Genomic DNA, 21,308 nt, shown 5'->3' on the forward strand with positions numbered 1-21,308 from the left:
ATAGTCAATTTAAAAATTTTATATTGAATGTGTATTATAATAATTAATTCTTAGAGTTAAATAAAATTATTGTTCTTTTATAAAAATAAATTCAAAAAAATATTATTTATCAATTAGTGATTCTTCTTTTAAAATTAATTTTAGTTTTTTTTCATAATAATCATTAATTAAAAGAATTTTCTCAAATAAAAATATCATTAAGAGTTAATTATATGTGAGGTGAATTTTTAAATAATTGTTTAATGACATATATAAAAAGAGAGACATTTCAATTGCATTATCAACAAAAAATTATTCGATCTTTTCGAAATATGAAACCTAATAAAATATAATTCTAAATTATGTGTTATTATTTAAATTACTATTTTAGTATTTTAATTTGTTAATTAGATATTTTGAAGATCAATTATATTTTACAATAACAAAATGTAATTATAATAATAACTATGCTACGTATACATAAAAAATAACCATCCTTATAAAATACATATTGAAATATAAAATACACATTGAAAATAAATTAAATAATATATATATCTATACACAAATATATAGTAGACGATATACACATGATTTTTTTTATAAAAATTATTAATATGCTATATATATTTTGACCTAGTTATCAAAATTTTCTGAATCCGGGGTACTAAGTAGACTAAAATCTATATTCTTATATAAAAGATCGGTTACATTGCAATATTACATATCCATGCATTAGGGGTGTGCATGGGTCGGGTGAAACCGGGTTTGATGTGACCCAAACTTGACCCGAAATATAGACTGGGCCTATTTGTTGGACCCGAATCCGGCCCTAGACCCGATGAAATCTATATACTTTCGGGCCACGATTATATCGGGTAAAAACTGGGTGAAAACCGGGCCTTTAACATTATATTACCTTGATACCTTCTTGTAAGTTAACATGTAAAAATATCCAAATTTCCAAGACTCCAACCATTATTTGACATGGTAAAATTCACTTAGAAAAATATAACAAGAACCAACTCTTCTCTAAAATTAAAACATAACCATAATCAATACTAATATTGCCTAATAACACCAAATATTTAAATCAATACAATTAACACAATATTATGCATTAGTCTAAAGTCTTATGCATTAGTCTAAAGTCTTATGCATTTTAAACATAAAACATTAACTTATAGTCATATATATAATGACTAATAACACAAAATATTAAGGTTTACAATACTTAAATTCCACATAATAATAGCCATCATTCATCACTAATAACACAAAATATTAATTGTGTATGATGACCGGGCCACTGGGCCGATTTCAGGTGACCCGAATTATGGTCCGAACCTGACCCAAAATAATAACCGGGTCTATTTTTGAGACCCTTACCCGGCCCTAGATCCAATGAAATCACACCAAATTAGCCCCTAAAGTGTTCGGGACCGGGTCGGGTGTCCGGACCGAGCCGGGTCTTCGGACCGAGCCGGGCCATGCACACCCCTACCATGCATGATTAGATTTGCGGTGAAGAAAGTAACAGGAAGCTGCATGCAGTAGGTTTGGAATAAATTTGTAAACCAAAGGTCAATTGATAAGGAAAAAAAAGCAAGGGATAGATAAGGGTTTTTTTTTTCCTACTAGACCTTCAAAGAACCTGTCCTTGATAACTTAGATCAGAGGGATGAAAATTGAATCACTCAATTTTCTCCATGCAACAAGCGAATCAAAATGTGCTTAAAAGCAACTGAAATTTATTCATCAAAAGTTATTCTAAATGGTCTCACCAGAGGTGTTTAAATAGGCTCCTAACAAACTAACTAAAAGATAAGATAATCAGATTTGATCTTATTGGATTAGATCATATTTGATTTAAATTTTAAAATTCTAAAGATATGATAACTAATTTAAATCAGATTTGATCTTTAATTGATTAGATCAGATTTGATTTAAATTTAAGATTCCTAAAAATACTACTAAGCAAATCGGAAGTAAATCAAATCTTCCAACAAACTCTAACAGCAAAACAAATTAAAATAAATTATAAAAAAAATTCAAAAATATAATAATTTATGCCTCCCACAGAATTTGAAAAGCATTATTGGGCTTCTTGCTGTCCTGACTTAGCCCAATGGGCCTTATGAATTGTTGTCCTTTCAGCACCACTGTTTTTGAGATGGACTCTTGGTCTTCTTGATGTCCAAGACTAGCATGGCACAATTCTTCTAGAATTCAGATCCTTGAATATGGCAAGATTATCATTTCATCCCTTAGCTCTAAGATGACGAAAATGTCCTCCTGACCACGTATCATTCTCTCCCTCTTCAAAAAGATTCGTCCTCGAATCTTGAATGAGATGCTCTTCGTCCCTCCAAGGAATCCGAACCCAATCTCTGGGTTTAAATACCATGGTTTGATGACTCTTCTCTACCCATTGAATTGTGGCTATGTCCTTCATGTGTGCAAGTTCAATCTTTCCAATCATATTTTCACCATCTTGTCCAAAGTGTGCAATTTGTCTTCCTTTCTTTTCATCCCTATTAATGCCTCCATAATTGACTAGCGAATCTACAAAGCCTGGAAAACTTGATATAAAAACACTAAGAATTTCATGGTTAGATGTATGAGAAACTAAGGACTCTGTGGATTTCAATGAGACTAATGCACTCTTGTCTAAGCTAGAACTTTCTAGATCTCTCTCACAAGTGTGTTTATTGAACTCAGTTTCTTTTTCGCTCATTGACTCCTGTCGCTCACTATTCTCATCTTTTCTCTCAAATCCCTCGCTTTCAATCAAACATGGATTCTTTTCACTCAAACACTCAATCTCTTTCTTAATTTCTTTTCTCTCATATTCTTCAAATTTCTCACATCCCAATGACCCAGTTGAGAAATCCTGCACTGTTGAATCTTCCAAGGACACATCACCCTCTACAGCATACTCAACAAATTCTTTCATCTCTGGCTTTGAAGAAGAATGAAAGTTAGGCATAGAAGAATTCCTCTTGTTATGGCGAGCTAGCATTTGTTGCACCTACTCCTAGTCAATGGCCAATTTGGCCAAATTGTCCATGGTTGTGTAACGGTAACGTTGAACTTCAACTGCAAGTTCCTCACGTAATCCAAACAAAAATTGGTCCTTAAGAACCTCAGAACTCCTTTTAATATTAGCCATGTCCATCAAATATAGAAACTCCTTGTGGTACTCCATCACTGATTGTGAGCCTTGTTGTAACGTAAAAATTGTTTCAAAAAATATATTGTGGTATGATGATGGCACAAACTGCCTCGTCATGATTTTCTTCATCTTCTCCCAGCTGCTAATTGGGCGCTTTCTGTATTGTCTTCTAGATCTTCCTAATTTAGTCCACCATATACGGGCATCATCGAAAAAATTGGCTTGTACTAGTCAAATCTTCTTTTCCTCTGAAAGGATGCAATTTGCAAAAATTGACTCTACCTTCCTTTCCCATTCGAAATAAGCTTCAGGATTGTTCCTCCCTTTAAATGCAAGAATTTTCAACCGAGAACCCTTTTCCGCATATGAGATTTCTTCATCATCACTATCGTAATCCTCAATCATTTTTTATTATTTTTTTATATTTTTTTTCAGACACCAACTTAAAGATAGGATAAATGCAAAAACAAAATTAAAAAAGGAATTTTTTTATTTTTTTTACTCTAACGTGAATTTATAGAAAAAAACAAAGAGACTAAACAAGACCTATGAAACGTGTAGATAAATAAGAATTTACCTACGACCTGTAACTGATACCAGATCATAAGGAAAAAAAACCAAGGGATAGATAAGGGGTTTTTTTTTCTACTAGACCTCTAAGAAACCTGTTCTTAGCAACCTAGGTCACCGGAAGGGTTTTCTCTACTAGACCTTCAAAGAACCTGTCCTTGACAACCTAGATCAGAGGGATGAAAATTAAATCACTCAATTTTCTCCATGCAACAAGCGAAGCAAATCACTCACCTCACTTAATCACACAATAAAAATGTGCTTAAAAGCAACTGAAACTTATTCATCAAAAGTTATTCCAAATGGTCTTATCAGAGGTGTTTAAATAGGCTCCTAACAAACTAACTAAAAAATAAGATAACTAATTTAAATTAGATTTTATCTTATTGAATTAGATCAGATTTGATTTAAATTTTAAAATCCTAAAGATGTGATAACTAATTTAAATGAGATTTGATCTTTAATTGATTATATCATATTTGATTTAAATTTAAGATTTCTAAAAATAATACTAAGCAAATCGGAAGTAAATCAAATCTTTCAACAAACTCTAACAGCAAAACAAATTAAAATAAATTAAAAAAATTTAAAAATATTAATAATTTATGTCTCCCACAGAATTTGAAAAACATTATTGGGCTTCTTGCTATCTAGACTTAGCCCAATAGGCCTTATGAATTGTTGTCCTTTCAGCACTACTATTTTTGAGACAGACTCTGGTCTTCTTGATGTCCAAGACTGGCATGGCACAATTCTTCTAGAATTCAGATCCTTGAATATGGCAAGATTACCATTCCGTCCCTTAGCTCTAAGATGATGAAAATGTCCTCTTGACCACGTATCATCAATGATAGATTAGGCATGGGAATGTTGCATTTAATGAATAGAAAGCTTTATTCTGAAAATGATTTGGAGGATGATCACAGAGAAGGATGTCTTTTGGGTGAATGTTTTTTATGGAAAATATGGGAGCGAGGGGACATGATTTGTTATCTAATACTGTGACTCATTCTGTTGATTCTAGATTTCTAGCTCGTGAAAATACATAGTTGAAAACTGAAAATGTTTTAAGCAACAAATTTGTATTAATATTGTTAATGGAAGAGCGACAAATTTTTGAAAAGATTCCTGGATGAAAAATGATGATTGCCTATTGCTAAAATCCACTAAAATTATGGAGAATGAGGTCTTGGAGCTGAGAAGGAGTGATTTTGTTTCACAAAATGGAGAGTGGAACATATCTCAAATCGTTACTTGCTAGATGAGGTAACAAACAAAATAAGATTTTGCTTACTCCTCATGAAGAAATGGATGAAGATGATATAAGAAAGAGACTGTCTAGAGATATCTCTTTCTCCATCACAAGTGTTTATCATAAGCTAGCAAATATTGAAGATGCTAAAAACCATGTTTGGAGTATATTATAGAAGTGGAAAGGCCCCCAAAAAATTAAATATTTTGTGATTGCTAATTAATAAAAGATTGATGACAGCGGCTAGGAAGGCAAGAATCTCTGGTGTTAGTTTCTTTTCTCACAGGTGTGTAAGAGTTGAGGAATCTTTACTTCATGTCGTGAGAGATTGTTCAGTGGCAGTGATGCTATGATTAAAGCTGATACCTCAAACATTTACTAATTTTTTTAGTAATTCCTTTGATCTTTGGTTTAGATAAAATTTCACATCTGAGCTTAGTAAATCCAACCAAACAATTAGTTATCTTTCTTCATGGTAACTTGTTGGTAGTTGTGGACATAGCACAATAAAAAGGTGTTCTCTCCCTCTTATAGAAGAGAAAGCTGGTGAAATGTTGATCAATTTATATGTGCATCAAATAGATGAAGCTTTCAAGAATGTTTCACTTTTTATTCCTGCTACGAGGGAAGAGATTAAGGTCAGATAGAAATTTCCTCCTAGTAGATGGATTAAGATCAACAGGGACGGAGGATCGACAGGAAACCCAAGAAGGGTAAGATGTAGAGGTATTTGCAGAAATGATCAAGGAAGATGGATTGCTGGCTTTATGATGAACTTAGGAAAATGCACGGCCTTCCAAGCAGAATTATGGGGTATCCTTAAAGGGTTACAGATGGCATAGGATATGGGATTTAAGATGATTATGGTAGATATTGAACTAATCATCATCAGTCCAACAGAATTAGGCCCAAGATCAACCGTTAGAATAATTTCTTTCTTTTCTTTATTTCATTTTTTGTCTCATGCCTTTTTCTGTTTATTCTAAAATGGCTAATTCTATGGTGTCTATCAATTGGTGCCTATAGGGGTGTTCAAAGTCGATCCAAACCAATTAAAACCGACTAACCAAATCGAAAAAATAAAAACCGAACAAATCGAAAAAATGATATTTTGCAGTTTTTTCTGCGGTTTGGTTCGGTTTTCAGTTCTTTCAGTAAAAACCCTAACCAAACCGAACCCAACCGGTTCACTTAAAAACCCTATATATAAATCCCCCTCCCCCAAGCAGATAACCTAGCTAGCCGCCACTCTCTTCACTCGACCACTCCACAACGCCAAAACTCCTCTTCCCATCCTCCTCTCTGCATCTGACTCGCTAGACAGCACCGTCACGGCGGCCCTTCCGCATCGCACTCCCTCTTCTCGGTGCGGTCCTTTCTCTCCCTCCCTTCCTCGTCACGCTTCCTTCTCGTCGTCGCACACTAACCCTCAGTCAGAGAGTGAGCCCAGACCCCAGAGCTCCCCTCCCTTTCCCCTGTATAGCGCCGTCTCCGATATTGCAGCGGTGTCTTCGACATCACAGGTTGCGTATTGCAGCGTCGTAATCATCCTCCACTACTTTGCCATACGTCTCAGTCCAGTCCACGAGTGTCGTCGTCCTTCTCAGTCTAATCTCGTCCCCTCCGTAGCAGCCACCGACCCACCATGTCTCACTGTCTAGCATCTCCGTCTTCTTTAGTAGGATTTTTTAATTCTGATGATTTTGGGTTTCAACTTGTGTTTATGATTTTGAATTTTTATTTCTATTTTGATGATTCTGTCATTCAAATTCTGTGTTTAGGGTTCTGATTTTTTGTTGTATTTTCAAAATCTGTTATAATTATGCAGTTATAGGACTTGGTGTTAAACCTCTATTATTGTTGATTTGTTTTTTGTTGATTATTATTCCCTATTGAGTATTTATTGTTGATTTTTTGGAAATGTTATTGATTATTTGTTGAAACTATTTTATTTTGTTGTTCTGCTACTTCTGTTAAACTTTTATATGATTCTTTGTTTCCAAATTTGATTTTTAATGCATATATCCTCGAACTCCAACTCTATCTCCTGGCTTATTTGCAGCTTTAGCTGGCTCTCATGGTATCTCAGATAGTCATGAATGTCGCAACCGACTGTATTTGTTTGAATTTCTGCTTCTGTTTGAATAATTTATGTTCTATGTTCAGTGTATTTTGAAATTGCTAATTGTTGTTGATAATAGTATTTGTTTATACAGTTTGTTGAATTTGGGGATTTTAGCTTATGAATGTGTATTATTTCTAATTGTTAGGATTCTAGGTTCTGATTGTTAAAAAAGGTGTGTTTTTTATTGTTAGGGTTCTAGGTTCTAATTGTTGTATTTGGGGGGGGGGGGTTTAGCTTATGAATGTGTATATTTATTTGATTAGGAAAATTGCTTCTGATTGTTCAATGTATTTGTTTAGGAAAATTTCTTTCTTATTGTTTAAATCTGCAGAAATTTACAGGATACAAAAACAAAAAATAGCATATAAATGGTCATGAAATAGATTGTGTTATGATGATGGATTGGTGCTGCGCCAGTTCCTCTTCCAAATGAATCTACAAACATCCGACTGCATTGCCTGCTGCGCCAGTCCTCGTAGAAACACCGAAAATTTATATTTATTTTATCTTGTGTTGACTACTAAACTTTTAAACTTTAATTATCGTATGTTAATTTCTTTTGTCGTTGAATTTCATTGGATTAAGACTTTGTTAGTTATTGTGTATTTGTGTTTGGTAATTTCAACGTGATAATTACTTTGTGAAATAGTATGGTAGTATTTCTTTTTGAATTGATTGAAAAACCGAACAAACCGAACCAAATCAAACCGAATTTAATTGATTTGGTTTGCTTCAGATGGTCTCAGTAAAAAAATCGAACCAAACCGAACCGCATATTAATTAAACGATTGGATCGGATGACTTTTCTCTAAAAAATCGAACCAAACCACACCGCGAACACCCCTAGGTGCCTAACTTTTGCCTAACTTACCTTTTGTGGTAAGTTTTGAATTTTTAAAAATAATTTATTTTTATTTTTATTTTTTAAATTAAATATTAATTTTTAACCCTATTTAATAAATAGGCATCATATTTTAGGCACTATAGCATTCACATTCTAAAATAAGATAATTCACATTTCTATTTCTAGATTTGTTTGTTTTGATTTGATAAGCTATATGGTTCAACGGCCCGAATTATTCAAATGCCGACAAAAATATACTAAATTTTACTATCAATAAAAATGCCTTCAAATAATTTTAAAACGCTATAAAAATACCTAACAGTAAATATATATTTTCAAAAAAATTTTTAGAGATTGAATTTTGATACGATTTTTTGCAAGCATAATTATAAAATTAAGATATTATTATCCATAAATTTTGTTGATTTTTTGTTAAGTATATATTTTTTGGGTAACTTTTTTGATAATAACAGTTGAGTTAAGAATTTAACTAAATTAATTTTATGATGACAAACATTATTTTATTGGGATAATTGTAAACCCCAGTTAAATTAGTAGATAATTAGTCAATAAATTAGTTTTTAATAAGGAGGATTAGAAATGTGAATATTATATCAAAATAGGGTAGAACTCATTGAAACGAAAATTTTGACACCAATTTCGAAGAAATCGGTCCAAAATTGGATCGAACGGGCCGAACCGATTGAACCGGGCCCAAATCGGGCCATGGGCCCAACCGGACAAGCCCTTTAAGTGAACCCATGTTCTTCTTCTCCCCATTTTTGGCAGCGTCAAAGAGCATCAGGGAGAGGAAAGAAAGAACGTCAAATTGTTACGTTAACTTCCGATTCCCATAATTTCTCTGTCCGAGCTTCAATCGCCGCACCATTTGCGGCCACGCGTTCACCGCGTCGAGCTCTACATTTCTACCGGAACAATTTTATAGGTAACTCATTATTTTACACTCAGCCTTCATTTCCCCCAATTTTCGAAATTTAAGTGGGAATGTTGAATTTCTTTGATTTCTGATGTTTTAGGATCCAATTAGCTTGAGAAAAACGTTTACTCTTGCTTATGTGAAGCTTGGGTAAGGTGAGGATATGATAATTTTATTTTAATTTTATTGAATTTGAGCTTTGAGTATTAAATTGGATATATATGTGTTATGAATGTGTATTAGGTTGTGAATAAATAATTGGAGCTTGAAATTGTGAATACTGGAACTTGGAGGAAGCAGATTAGTTGAGGTTTTGAGGGCTATGTTCTTTTAGGAAAATTGTCTTGGAATAATACTTGGGAATCGGCTAAGATATGGTTTAGGTTTCTTGCATTTAATATATAATGTTCTGTGAAAACTTAGGCTAGATGACCATAGGATAAGTTGGAATGCAGGTGTATGTTTAATGTTTAGTAATTTGTCGATGAATATATTTGGTTGAAGTTTATTGGATAATTAGTTATTAATTTTGGATGGTGAATGTTGTTATGTTAATTTGGAGAGAATTATGGTTGAATGTTATTGTTGATGAACATGGTTGGTTTGGTGCTTATTGATTAACTAATAATTTGGTGAATTATTGATTTGAGGTATTTTGTGTTAGAAGCCTAGGATTGGTGAACTATGATCCTTAGTTGAATTTTGGTTGTTGGATTTGAATATTGTATGAGTATAATTGTTGATCTGAGATAGATTTATTATGGTGATTGTTATGATGGTGAGGAAGGGTATGTTGAATTGAAAAGAAAGCAGGTTTGGACCCGAAAAGGGTGGCAAAGTCCGAGTTTTAGAGGAGATGCTGCCGAAATTTTATAAAAAAAATTAGAGATTTTGTTTATATGACTATTTAAAAAGATTTAGATTCAAGGGTTATATGATTTGATTTAGAGTTATTAAGAAAATGAGCATGTTCTAAGTTTGATTTATTTAGAAAAGAATGAATTATGTTTTTAATTGGAACTATTGATGGACGGAATAGGAGGCGTGATAATGAAGGATAAGGATTGAATATGATTGACGTATAATGATGAATGAAATGCGATTGAGAATGATGTGGATGTTGATGAATTATAATTGAATTATTTATATGGCTTACGAATTTGAATAATCTGAGATACGAGATTTCCTGGATCAAATGTCGTGGCTTGCCACCACGTGTACCAGGTTGAAAACTCGATACTTTGTTGACCCTACGACGTAAGTATGACCGGGCACTATATAAATTACCGGGAATGTTACCCCCATTGAGCAATATTGGTTATTTGAGAAAAAGCTATGCATAGACTCTTGGGGATGCACGTCGGGGGACAGTCTAAGGACAATTCAGACTTGTCGGGTTGGCTAGATAACCGACAAATGAGCCTCATCAGCCATAGGACAAGCATGCATCATATGCATATTACTTGAATTACTTACTTGTGTATTAACTGGGTGTGCCTAAATGTATTTTCCATGTTAAATGTATATTTGTTATCTGCAGTACTTGTAACCTTCTTGTGCTTGCCTTTGTCTGTTTAGTTGTCTGTGAAAATGCATGATGGAGTTGGAGGTAAGGAGGAATGGCAGAATGGGATTTAGATTTAAGGTTAAGTTAAGTTAGGTTTAAATATCCTTAGTAAACCACCTTCTATGGCTTCTGTTTAATACTTTAAGCTCTATAATCTGAGTGTCGGCGTTCTAGGATTGCCTTTGGCATTCCCAGGATCTTATATATTATGTGTGTGGCACTTTTACCATACTGAGAACCTCCGGTTCTCATTCCATACTATGTTGTTTTTTAGATGCAGGTCGAGAGGCATCTCATTAGGCGTCTGGAACCTTGAAGCGGAGTGGTTACAGGGTTATTTTGTTATGCTATGATGTGTATATATGTACTTGGTTTTCTCTCTGCATAACTTGTTCTTTTGATCCTCCTAGAGGTTTATGGAGAGGCAGGATTGTGTATATGTACTTTTGGGTTTTGGATATGTATGTATATATATATATATGTAAATATTCTCTGGCCAGTCTTGACTTCGCAGGCTGAGTTAGGAGCTTGTTATTTTGTATCTTTGGCACTCTATTCCTACTTCTGTTATCATATGTTTAACAGTTACGGTTTTCTTAGCACGCAGGTTAACCCGTTCCTTGAGCGTTGCACTTTTAATTTTGCGATTTTGTTTCCTCTTTTCTTCAAGGCTCCTAGCATATTATAATTCTTCTGCTATTATATGTACTCATTTTATTTTAGAGGTCGTAATACCACACCACCTCTATTTTACGGCTTAAGCGTAAAGCTTAGTGTGGTAGGGTGTTACATTATAGTATCATAGCAATTCGTTCCTATAGAGCCTGAAAGATGGACTGATTGTACTTCTGTGCATTCTCTGTATATGTGTTTATGTGCTATTAGGATATCTGACTGATATATATGGCATAAATGTCTGTGAGCATGCATTTGGAACTTAAAGCATTAGACCTGCGATATTGAGACTGATCAACTTAATATCGCTTGTTTGGTGTGTATAGGGACCAGATGTCGACTTGCGGACGCGGTCGCGGGCGAGGTAGAGGTAGGACAGGCACCGTTACTCCTGCCCCCATAGGGACTGATCCAGTAGACTTTATGACTGTCCTAGGAAATATTGGCACAGCTATGCAGGCAACAGCTGAGGCACTGGGTAATCATATAAATCAGGGTAATCATGGGAACAATAATGATGAGAACGGTCCTATGACACTTGCAACGTTTCTGAAAGTTCACCCTCCGACTTTTAGGGGATCCTCAAATCCCACTGATGCAGATAATTGGATCCAGGCTATGAAACGGGCATTACAGGCCCAACAGGTTCCTGAGGAGCAATGGGTTGAATTTGGAACTTATCAGCTGCAAGGTGAGGCTCAGTATTGGTGGCAGGGAACACGACGTATCCTGCAGCCTAATGGTGCTGCGATTCCTTGGGAGATTTTCCGGACAGAATTCTATAAGAAATACTTTCTTAATTTAGCCAGAAATGCCAAGGAACTTGAATTAATGCAGTTAAAATAGGGACAGATGACTGTTGCTGAGTATACTAGTAAGTTTGAGGAGTTGTGTCGCTTTTCTCGTATCTGTCAAGGGGCACCAGAAGATTTTGCCGAATGGAAGTGTATTAAGTATGAGGGAGGCCTTCGGAGTGATATTCTGAGTTTTGTTGCCCCAATGGAGATCAGGGTGTTTTCTGAATTGGTGAATAAGAGTAGAGTGGCTGAAGATTGTGTGAGGAAGGCAGTAGCAGAGAAAGAAAGTTTGAGGGTGCCTTTTCAGAGACCTTCAGGAAGGAACTTTGCTCCAAGAGGTAGGAATTTCAAGTGTGGAGACTCTGTTCCACAGCAGACTCGGGGTCAAGGTAATTACAGAAGGTTGAATACCAATGTTAATCAGGGAAGAAGGTTTGGGAAGCAGCCACAACAGGATCTGAATTGTCAGAAGTGCAGAAAGTATCATCCTGGAGTTCCGTGCAGATTAGGACTTGGAGTATGCTATTCATGTGGACAGCCCGGGCATATAGCCAGTAATTACCCGGAGAAGAAGAAGTATGAGACTGGTAGGGTGCAGCAGCCAGGGAGAGTATACACCACTTCTACCATATGTGCTGAGGGATCTGAGACACTGATTAGAGGTAATTGTGAATTGGCTGGTAAAATCTTAAATGCTTTATTTGATTCAGGAGCAAGTCATTCATTTATTGCATTTGAAAAGGCCCATGAATTAGGATTGAGAATGGTGGTTTTAGGTTATGATTTGAAAGTATATAATGCTACTCATGAAGCTATGGTGACTATGATAGGATGTCCACAAGTTCCCTTTCGAGTACAACAGCGTGAATTTGTGCATGATTTGATTTGTTTGCCTATGACTGGTCTTGATCTCATTTTGGGATTGGATTGGTTATCCAAGAATCATGTTTTGCTTGATTGTTCTGAGAAGTCAGTACAGTTTATGCCGGAAGGGTCAGAAGCACCGGTTGTGGTGAATAGTTACTATTTGAATTCTATGATAGTAAACTGTTCAGGAACTGAATGTCAGGGTATTATGTTATTAACTATGGGAGTATCAGGTGATGATCAGAGTTTAAAGCAGATTCCGGTTGTATGTGAATTTCCAGACGTGTTTCCAGATGATATTAATGAATTTCCACCTAACCGGAAAGTTGAATTCGCAATTGAGTTGGTGCCTGGGGCCGATCCGATTTCGATTACTCCTTACAGGATGTCACCTTTAGAAATGGCTGAATTGAAAGCTCATCTGGAAGATTTGTTGGGTAAGCATTTTATCCGACCAAGTGTTTCTCCGTGGGGAGCGCCAGTGTTACTGGTAAAGAAGAAGGATGGGAGTATGCGGTTATGTGTCGACTATCGACAATTGAATAAAATCACTGTGAAGAATAAATATCCGTTGCCTAGAATCGATGATCTAATGGATCAGTTACAGGGTGCCAGTGTGTTTTCTAAGATTGATCTGCGATCTGGTTATCATCAGATAAGGGTTAGAGATGAGGATATTCCGAAAACCGCTTTCAGGACCCGTTATGGTCATTATGAGTATACAGTGATGTCTTTCGGGTTAACTAATGCCCCTGCAGTATTTATGGATTATATGAACAGGATTTTTCGACCGTATCTGGACAAGTTTGTTATTGTCTTTATTGATGACATTCTTGCTTATTCTAAGTCTGAAGAGGAACATGCTGAACACTTGCGAATTGTGCTACAAATTCTGAGAGACAGGAAGTTGTACGCTAAGTTATCTAAATGCGAGTTCTAGAAGAGTGAGGTGAAGTTTCTCGGCCGCGTGGTGAGTAAGCAGGGAATAGCTGTGGATCCTGCTAAGGTGGAAACAGTGATGAATTGGGAGCGACCAACTTCAGTGACAGAGATCAGGAGTTTCCTAGGTTTGGCAGGGTATTATCGGAGATTCATTAAGGGATTTTCACAGCTCGCCTTACCTTTAACTAAGTTGACTAGGAAGGATATGCCTTTTATCTGGACTCCGGAGTGTGAAGAGAGCTTCCAAGCATTGAAGCACAGATTGACTATTGCACGCGTGTTAGTATTGCCTGAACCAAGTGAACCATTTGAAGTGTACTGTGATGCATCTCTGAAGGGTTTGGGGTGCGTTTTGATGCAGCACCAGAATATTGTAGCATATGCCTCACGGCAGTTAAGGCCACATGAGATGAACTACCCGACACATGATTTGGAACTTGCTGCTGTTGTGTTTGCTTTAAAGATTTGGAGGCACTATCTCTATGGCGTTAAGTTTTATGTCTTCTCAGACCGTAAGAGTTTGAAGTATCTTTTTGAGCAGAGAGAGTTGAATATGCGTCATAAGAGGTGGATGGAGCTTCTGAAAGATTATGATTTTGAATTGAATTATCATCCAGGAAAAGCGAATGTTGTGGCAGACGCCTTGAGTCGGAAATCTTTATATGCAGCCTGGATGATGCTACGGGAAGAAAAATTACTAAGGGCATTTCAAGGTTTGAATATGGGAATTAGAGAAGAATCTAAAATTTTGTGTTTGAGTCAGTTGCAGATTTCAAGTGATTTTAAATCAGAACTTCTGAAGGCTCACGAGACAGTGAAGCGTTACGTAAGGTATTACCAGCAGTTGAACAGGGAAAACAATGGAGAGTGTCAGAAGGTCAGGATGATTTATGGAGGTTCAAGAACCGGATTATTGTGCCTAATGTTGGAGACCTGTGACAAAGTATCTTGAAGGAAGCTCATAAGAGTGGGTTCTCAATTCATCCAGGGAGTACTAAAATGTATCAGGATCTGAAAACGATGTTCTGGTGGCCAGGTATGAAGAATGATGTGGCATTGCATGTATCTAAATGTTTAACGTGTCAGAAGGTTAAGATTGAGCATCAGAGACCATCAGGGACCCTTCAGCCTTTGGAGATTCAACAATGGAAATGGAAAAGTATTGCAATGGATTTTGTGATAGGTTTGCCTAGAACCCGATCTGGTTATGACGCTATCTGGGTGGTTGTGGATCAACTGACGAAATCAGCTCATTTTCTTCCTATCCGAATAAGTTGCACAATGGAGGAATTGGCTCGAATGTATATCAAAGAGATTGTCAGGTTACATGGTGTGCCCCCTACTATTATATCTGACAGGGATCCTCGCTTTACATCAAGATTCTTGGGAGCTTTTCAGCGTGCATTCGGGACTCAATTAAGTTTGAGTACTGCGTATCACCCTCAGACAGATGGTCAGTCAGAGAGAACTATTCAGACCTTGGAGGATATGCTAAGGGCTTGTGTCTTGGACCAGCCAGCGAGCTGAGATCGGTATATGCCATTAATAGAATTTGCTTATAATAATAGTTATCATGCGAGCATTGGAATGGCTCCATATGAGGCTCTGTATGGCAGGAAATGTCAATATCCATTGTGTTGGTATGAAACTGGAGAAAAAAGTTTGTTAGGGCCTGAGATGATAGCTGAAACTACTGAACAGATAAAGAAAATTCGTAGTCGAATGCTTATAGCCCAAAGCCGTCAGAAGAGCTATGCTGATCAAAGGCGAAAGCCTTTGGAATTCGAAGAAGGAGAACATGTCTTTCTGAAAGTTACACCAACCACTGGAGTGGGAAGATCTATTAAGACTAAGAAACTGAATCCCCGTTATATTGGACCCTTTGAGATTCTGAAGAGGATTAGGCCAGTGGCTTATAGAATTGCCTTACCACCATATCTTTCGAATTTGCACGATGTGTTTCATGTATCACAGCTTCGGAAGTATACTCCTGACGCAAGTCATGTTCTAGAACCAGAACCAATCCAAGTAAAACAAGATCTAACACTTCCAGTAATTCCAGTGAGAATTGATGATACTAATATTAAACGATTACACGGAAAGGAAGTATCATTGGTAAAAGTAGCTTGGAGTCGAGCTGGTATTGAGGAACATACCTGGGAGCTCGAAACAGATATGCGACAAGACTATCCACATCTCTTTTCAGGTAACTAGATTTGAATTTTGAGGGCGAAATTCTTTATTAGGTGGGTAGGATGTAAACCCCGGTTAAATTAGTAGATAATTAGTCAATAAATTAGTTTTTAATAAGGAGGATTAGAAATGTGAATATTATATCAAAATAGGGTACAGCTCATTGAAACGAGAATTTTGACACCAATTTCGAAGAAATCGGTCCAAAATTGGACCGAACGGATCGAACCGATTGAACCGGACCCAAACCGAGCCGTGGGCCCAACCGGACCAGCCCTTTAAGTGAACCCACGTTCTTCTTCTCCCCATTTTTCGCAGCGTCGAAGAGCATCAGGGAGAGGAAAGAAAGAACGTCAAATTGTTACGTTAACTTCCGATTCCCGTAACTTCTCCGTCCGAGCTCCAATCGCCGCACCGTTTGCGGCCACGCGTTCACCGCGTCGAGCTCTACATTTATACCGGAACAATTTTATAGGTAACTCATTATTTTACACTCAGCCTTCATTTCCCCCAATTTTCGAATTTTAAGTGGGAATGTTGAATTTCTTTGATTTCTGATGTTTTAGGATCCAATTAGCTTGAGGAAAACGTTTACTCTTGCTTATGTGAAGCTTGGGTAAGATGAGGATATGATAATTTTATTTTAATTTTATTGAATTTGAGCTTTGAGTATTAAATTGGATATATATGTGTTATGAATGTGTATTAGGTTGTGAATAAATAATTGGAGCTTGAAATTGTGAATACTGGAACTTGGAGGAAGCAGATTAGTTGAGGTTTTGAGGGCTGTGTTCTTTTAGGAAAATTGTCTTGGAATAATACTTGGGAATCGGCTAAGGTATGGTTTAGGTTTCTTGCATTTAATATATAATGTTCTGTGAAAACTTAGGCTAGATGACCATAGGATAAGTTGGAATGCAGGTGTATGTTTAATGTTTAGTAATTTGTCGATGAATATATTTGGTTGAAGTTTATTGGATAATTAGTTATTAATTTTGGATGGTGAATGTTGTTATGTTAATTTGGAGAGAATTATGGTTGAATGTTATTGTTGATGAACATGGTTGGTTTGGTGCTTGTTGATTAACTAATAATTTGGTGAATTATTGATTTGAGGTATTTTGTGTTAGAAGCCTAGGATTAGTGAACTATGATCCTTAGTTAAATTTTGGTTGTTGGATTTGAATATTGTATGAGTATAATTGTTGATCTGAGGTAGATTTATTGTGGTGACTGTTATGATGGTGAGGAAGGGTATGTTGAATTGAAAAGAAAGCAGGTTTGGACCCGAAAAGGGTGGCAAAGTCCGAGTTTTAGAGGAGATGCTGTCGAAATTTTATAAAAAAATTAGAGATTTTTTTATATGATTATTTAAAAAGATTTAGATTCAAGGGTTATATGATTTGATTTAGAGTTATTAAGAAAATGAGCATGTTCTAAGTTTGATTTATTTAGAAAAGAATGAATTATGTTTTGAATTGGAACTATTGATGGACAGAATAGGAGGCGTGATAATGAAAGATAAGGATTGAATATGATTGACGTATAATGATGAATGAAATGCGATTGAGAATGATGTGGATGTTGATGAATTATAATTGAATTATTTATATTTGTTATCTGCGGTATTTGTAACATTCTTGTGCTTGCCTTTGTCCGTTTAGTTGTCTGTGAAAATGCATGATGGAGTTGGAGGTAAGGAGGAATGGCAGAATGGGATTTAGATTTAGGGTTAAGTTAGGTTTAAATATCCTTAGTAAACCACCTTTTATGGCTTCTGTTTAATACTTTAAGCTCTATAATCTGAGTGTCGGCGTTCTAGGATTGCCTTTGGCATTCCCAGGATCTTATATATTATGTGTGTGGCATTTTTACCATACTGAGAACCTCCGGTTCTCATTCCATACTATATTGTTGTTTTTCAGATGCAGGTCGAGAGGCATCTCGTTAGGCGTCTGGAACCTTGAAGCGGAGTGGTTACAGGATTATTTTGTTATGCTATGATGTGTATATATGTACTTGGTTTTCTCTCCGCATAACTTGTTCTTTTGATCCTCCTAAAGGTTTATAGAGAAGCAGGATTGTGTATATGTACTTTTGGGTTTTGGATATGTATGTATATATATATATGTAAATATTCTCCGGCCAGTCTTGACTTCGCAGGCTGAGTTAGGAGCTTGTTATTTTGTATCTTTGGCACTCCATTCCTACTTCTGTTATCATATGTTTAACAGTTACGGTTTCCTTAGCACGCAGGTTAACCCGTTCCTTGAGCGTTGCACTTTTAATTTTGCGATTTTGTTTCCTCTTTTCTTCAAGGCTCCTAGCATATTATAATTCTTCTGCTATTATATGTACTCATTTTATTTTAGAGGTCGTAATACCACACCACCTCTGTTTTACGGCTTAAGCGTAAAGCTTAGTGTGGTAGGGTGTTACAATAATCACCTAATTAGTTTTAATCAAGTTGAGTTAAGAATTTAACTAAATTAATTTAATGATGACAAACATTATTTTATTGGGATAATCACCCAATTAGTTTTGATCAAGTTTGATTAGTGCTGCAGGCTAAAGAAAGAATGTTGCAGCAACTCAATAGGAAGGAAATCAAACCAGAAACAAAGTGAGCTACAAAGCACTAAAAGCCCAAAAGGTGTTAAGCAAAAAGAATAAGTTGGGTCAAATCAATCAAACCCAACCTAAACCCAAGCTTCTCAAGCAAATCCCTCCAAGCTGATCCTCCAAAGCCAACGTTTACCTTTCATTTCGGTCAGACTCAGAAAAGAGAGAGAGCTTCATTTCTCTTGGTCATTTCACCATAGAAGAAAGAAAGAGAAAGCTTAATCCAAAAGGCAAAAGTCTAATTACCCAAATCAAACCATTTTAAACTAAGTCAGAAGTTAAAGGTGATTTATTTCTATTTGCATGCAATTTACTTTTCTCTCTTCTTCTTCAACTCTCTGTTACTCCAATTTGGGATAAATGGAGAAAGTGATTTCTGATAATCACTGCTGTGAATCAAAGGTCAAAATTATTTCTTGGGGACAAAGTTGTAGCTCAAGAGTTCATATCTGGGTTTACCATTGAACAACTTTTTCAATGCTTACTTGAGGCTTTCGGTCAAGTAAAAAGGCTCAGATTCAAAGTTCCTATTTTAGGAATTAATTAAAAAAAGTGAACTCGTAAGTTGGTAGCACATAACTCGAGAAGTTGACTTGAAAGATAGCAACTCAGAAACTTGGAAGGAGATACAAAAGAAAAATATTTGTCTTCCTTCCGAAGACAAGGAGAAAACCAGGGTTTAAAGTTTTTGTGTTCTAAGAAGTTTTCTCTGAAGAGTTCATCAACTTGGACAGTGCTCTCTAGTTAAAGAAGCATTCCGCCAGAATGAGGAATTAAATCAGAGTCAAGTGAATCCGGTTCAATCTTAGCTACTGAGGCTATTGAAGCATCAATTTCCTTCATATTTTACAGATTGTAATTTAATTTTCAATGTATATCTTTCTGTAATTTCTTGAGTGGTAAAAGGCTGAAAGATAGAGTTTATAAAAAAGCCACAAAGTGATAAAAGGCTGAGTGATACACTTGAGTGAAAAATCTAGAGTGATTTCAGATTTTTTTGGTTGTTTCTATTGTCTTATATCCAGTACCTGTGAGGTACCCCTTTTTTAGTTGGGTTAGCACTAAGCGTGAAGAGTTAGGTATTAGCATAACCAAGTCAAGTTAGGTTAGAACTTGAGAGGGAAAGGATTGTGTAAATCCTTTAGAATTAGTGTATGTAATACTTTAACTATAGTGAAAATTTCATCATTGTTATAGTGGAGACTGGATGTAGGTTGCATTGCACAAGGCAACTGAATCAGGATACATGATGGTGTCAACTTCTCTCTCCCCTTCTTTATTCTCTTTTCTGAAATTCATGAGACAAAACCAAATTGTCTAAAAAATGTTCTGCTACTAAGTTTAAACAGATTCAGATTTAAAGTTTGAAATTAAAGAATTATTTTATTAAAGTAAAAGAAAGCCATAGATGCAACCCCCCTTTTCTAAGCCTTCTACAACTTTCAACAACCAATAATACTTTTAAAAAATCACAACAAAATATATACTTAGCAAAAAATCACAAAATTTTTAGAATAATAATATCTTATTTTTTTAATCATTCTTGTAAAAAATTACATCAAAATTCAATCTCTAATGTATTTTTTAACAATTACATATTTAAAAACGCGATAAAAATACCCAACAGTAAATATATTTTTTCAAAAAACTCCTTAGGGATTGAATTTTGATATGATTTTTTGCAAGCATAATTATAATTATTATCCATAAAATTTGGTGATTTTTTGTTAAGTATATATTTTTTTATAATTTTTTTATTAACAACCAATAATACTTTTAAAAAATTACAAAAAATATATACTTAGTAAAAAAGTCACCAAATTTTAAGAATAATAATATTTTATTTTTCTAATCATGCTTGAAAAAAATCACATCAAAATTCAATCTTTAAAACTTTTTTTTGAAAATATATATTTACTGTTAGACATTTTTGTCGTGTTTTTAAATTATTTGAAGACATCTTTGTTGATAATACAATTCAGGTGCATTTTTGTCGGCATTTGAATAATTCGAAGATTTTTTTGGTGATTAACCCAAATTGTTATTTAAAAAATCCACGTTCAGTTCAAACCGCACTACTTGAAATTAGATCGGATTGTTTAAAAAAAATATAATTTATTTGCCGTCGGTTAAATCCACTTATAGTTATTAATTCAATTATTAATAAATGATATATAATCATCAGATTTACCGAGGATAAATTCAACGGTAACAAGTTTTAAAGTTTTGCCAATTGAAAGTATATACTTAACACTAAATTCGCCAGTAATTAACGGTGAATGAAAAAGTCCACCAATAAATAATTATTTGCGAAGTTTATGATTGACGAATTTTTCGGTAAATCTACCAATAAATTCGACGATATTCAACAAATCTTTTATAATAACAGTTGAGTTATTTTCGTGTGATTTTAAAATTATGAGTTCAAACAATAAAACATAATCACTAATGTAATTATCAGATTAAACTCTATATATATGAAATACTTGTATATCGAACTGTTCTTTAATGAAATGAATTAAATTTAAAAAAAAAATTAAACTAGTGCTATTGCAGAAGGACTATTTCATGTATAATCTTGGATTGTGTAATTAATTGTTTCTTCTACAAATATTCATAATTTATCACTTAATTTACGATTAACATTTAGAAATGATATAAAGAGATAAGTACTCTTAAGATATTAGTATTAAAATAGTGGAAAAAAGAATATTAAAAGCAAATTTTTAAGAACATACATGTATATTCTATTGAAGAAGCTTC

General features: G+C 35.0%; 1 long non-coding RNA gene across 1 annotated transcript; it reads left to right on the plus strand.

Annotated features, from left to right (window-relative positions):
- The first annotated feature begins 6,207 nt into the window (after positions 1–6,207).
- LOC140179665 (uncharacterized) lies at positions 6,208–7,747 on the plus strand. The gene is made up of 2 exons (XR_011873423.1): positions 6,208–6,654; positions 7,433–7,747. It is a non-coding gene; the product is annotated as an uncharacterized lncRNA (long non-coding RNA).
- Positions 7,748–21,308: the final 13,561 nt, after the last annotated feature.

This window comes from Arachis hypogaea, chromosome 2 (genome assembly GCF_003086295.3).
Source record: "Arachis hypogaea cultivar Tifrunner chromosome 2, arahy.Tifrunner.gnm2.J5K5, whole genome shotgun sequence".
Classification (NCBI taxonomy): Eukaryota; Viridiplantae; Streptophyta; class Magnoliopsida; order Fabales; family Fabaceae; genus Arachis; species Arachis hypogaea.